This window comes from Myotis brandtii, unplaced genomic scaffold (assembly GCF_000412655.1).
Source record: "Myotis brandtii unplaced genomic scaffold, ASM41265v1 scaffold71, whole genome shotgun sequence".
Classification (NCBI taxonomy): domain Eukaryota; kingdom Metazoa; phylum Chordata; class Mammalia; order Chiroptera; family Vespertilionidae; genus Myotis; species Myotis brandtii.
Genome location: NW_005370787.1, coordinates 6,075,914 through 6,079,388, shown reverse-complemented (window position 1 = coordinate 6,079,388; position 3,475 = coordinate 6,075,914). Strand labels below are relative to the sequence as shown.

The 3,475-nt window shown below is 35.7% G+C and overlaps 1 long non-coding RNA gene across 1 annotated transcript in view; it reads right to left on the bottom strand.

The window, feature by feature from the left end:
* The window catches only part of LOC106724086, an 18,219-nt gene extending 16,039 nt beyond the window's left edge, over positions 1-2,180 (bottom strand). The window contains exon 1 of the long non-coding RNA XR_001359846.1: positions 2,162-2,180. This is a non-coding gene — a long non-coding RNA (uncharacterized LOC106724086). The remainder of the gene's footprint in view (positions 1-2,161) is intronic.
* Positions 2,181-3,475: the final 1,295 nt, after the last annotated feature.

Sequence of the window (3,475 nt, the reverse complement as noted above, 5' to 3'; positions counted from 1 at the left end):
CTAGGGCAGTGGTTCTCAACCTTCCTAATGCCGCGACCCTTTAATACAGTTCCTCATGTTGTGGTGACCCCCAATTTCATTGTTACAAATTGAACATAATTAAAGCATAGTGATTAATCACAAAAACAATATGTAATTATATATGTGTTTTCCGATGGTCTTAGGCGATCCCTGTGAAAGGGTTGTTCGACCCCCAAAGGGGTTGCAACCCACAGGTTGAGAACCACTGAACTAAGGTAAACATAAGAGAAATCACTTAAATTAGCAAGCTGCATATAGAACTCTGTAGGTGTAAGATTATCTTTAATATTTATTTTCTTTATAATATGCTAACTATTACAAAATTTTAAAAATATTCATAAACTAAAAAGCATTCTCTAAAGTAACAGAAACTCAAAATAACTATGACATTAATCAAAAGAAATGTATGGTATATTTAACAAAAAATAATGGATTGGTGATCCAGGAGTTGTTCAGTAGTTTAAAAATAGTACATAAACTCTTCTTCATTTCTAGAATTCTCACAATGTTATTTTTTTTCTTTGGATAACAAGATGTCTTTTATATCTCTACTAGAGGCCCAGTGCACAAAATTCTTGCACTTGGGGGGGAGGTCCTTCAGCCTGGCCTGTGCTCTCTTGCCCTATGGAGAGTGGGCCTAAGCTGGCAGTCGGACATCCTTAGCGCTGCTGCAGAGGCAGGAGAGGCTCCTGCCATCACCACTGTGCTTGCCAGCTGTGAGCCCAGCTTCTGGCTGAGCGGCGCTCACCCTGTGGGAGTGCACTGACCACCAGGAGGCAGCTCCTGCATGAGTGTCTGCCCCATGGTAGTCAGTGTGCATCATAGCAACCGGTTGATTTGCATATTAGTCTTTTATGCCTGTGGGATCGGGCCGAAATCAGCTCTCCGACATCCCCCAAGGGGTACCGGATTGCAAGAGGGTGCAGACTAGGCCAAGGAACCCCATCAGTGCACAATCGGGGCGAGGGAGTGGCACGGGAGGTTGGCTAGCCAAGGAGGGAGAGTGGGAGGGCTCCAGGGCATGTCCGGCCCATCTCGCTTAGTCCTAATCAGCCAAACCCCAGCAGCAAGCTAACCTACCGATTGGAGTGTCTACCCCCAGGTGGTCAGTGCATGTCATAGCAACTGGTCGACCAGTTGACTATCTGCACCCTGGTGGTCAGTGTACGTCATAGCAAGTGGTTGAGTGGCCTTAGCATATCATTAGCTTATTACACTTTGATTGGTTGAACTGACAACTGGACAACCAGACACTTAGCATATTAGGCTTTTATTATATAGTATGTATTAACTATATTCACAGCCAATACAATTCCTCATGTTGTGGTGACCCCCAATTTCATTGTTACAAATTGAACATAATTAAAGCATAGTGATTAATCACAAAAACAATATGTAATTATATATGTGTTTTCCGATGGTCTTAGGCGATCCCTGTGAAAGGGTTGTTCGACCCCCAAAGGGGTTGCAACCCACAGGTTGAGAACCGCTGAACTAAGGTAAACATAAGAGAAATCACTTAAATTAGCAAGCTGCATATAGAACTCTGTAGGTGTAAGATTATCTTTAATATTTATTTTCTTTATAATATGCTAACTATTACAAAATTTTAAAAATATTCATAAACTAAAAAGCATTCTCTAAAGTAACAGAAACTCAAAATAACTATGACATTAATCAAAAGAAATGTATGGTATATTTAACAAAAAATAATAGATTGGTGATCCAGGAGTTGTTCAGTATTTTAAAAATAGTACCATAAACTCTTCTTCATTTCTAGAATTCTCACAATGCTATTTTTTTCCTTTGGATAACAAGATGTCTTTTATATTACCCCTGACTAAATAGTCAGGTATTGCATATTTTAAAATATTTTGTGGCACACCAATGTGCCTCTGTGCACCAGTTGAAAGTCACTGCTCAATGGCATCAAAATAGGCTGGAAAACAAATGATCTGACTTTTATAAGGTTGACCAAGCATGTCTGCCATAACAATCATGCATAAAATGTTTAAATAAAATTAAAAAGTTAAATATCGCAGAATATTAAAACACATGAATTAATGCAATAGATTGCATTAATAATATAATGCTAATGCACTTTTTAGATATATAATTAAATGAAGAAACAAAATATTACATATATATATATATGTATGTATCTTCTAAGTACCCTATCTCCTGAGTCACACTCTTTCATCTCCATGACAGCTAAACACTATTTGAATTTGATGTTTATTAGACCAATTTATTTGGTTTTATTTGTATATACTACATATACACACATATGTGTATATGTACACTACTTTGATTGGTTGAACTGACAACTGGACAACCAGACACTTAGCATATTAGGCTTTTATTATATAGTATGTATTAACTATATTCACAGCCAGAAAATAGGAAAAGCCAGTCGGGATGACGCAAACTCTGTCTCCATGGCTTATTTCTTTCATTAGCAAAGCAATTATCCCCCAGAATCTTCCAGCAGACTTCCTAAACTGATACTATTATAGCATGGTTATGTGACCCTCTATGGTAGCGATTTTTAAGCTTTTTCATATCATGCCACACATAAACGAATTACAAAATTTCTGCAGTGCACCAAACTATATAGTATAATTTTGCTGATTTGATAAAAAATATAGGTATCATTTTGATTCATTCACACCAGATAACTATTGTTGTGTGTTGGCTGTTGTCATTTTTTAATTTGACAATCTAAGGAAAAAGAGGTCAGTACCCCTGACTAAATAGTCAGGTATTGCATATTTTAAAATATTTTGTGGCACACCAATGTGCCTCTGTGCACCAGTTGAAAGTCACTGCTCAATGGCATCAAAATAGGCTGGAAAACAAATGATCTGACTTTGACAAGGTTCACCAAGCATGTCTGCCATAACAATCATGCATAAAATGTTTAAATAAAATTAAAAAGTTAAATATCGCAGAATATTAAAACACATGAATTAATGCAATAGATTGCATTAATAATATAATGCTAATGCACTTTTTAGATATATAATTAAATGAAGAAACAAAATATTACATATATATATACATCTTCTAAGCACCCTACCTCCTGAGTCACACTCTTTCATCTCCATGACAGCTAAACACTATTTGAATTTGATGTTTATTAGACCAATTTATTTGGTTTTATTTGTATATACTACATATACACACATATGTGTATATGTACACTATATATATTAAAATACAAACACATGCATATGCATATAGCAAGGAAATATAATAAAACACTTAGATACATTTCCTAGGTACCAGATTGGAAAAAAATTATAAAATCTGACAAAATAGGCAGAAACAGAAATACTCATATCCTTCCTTTGCAAGTAAAAATGGGTATGAGTACTTCAAAGAAAATTTTGGCATTATTAGTTAATTGAAGATGTAAATACATAAAACTATGTGATTCTAATTCTATGTATAG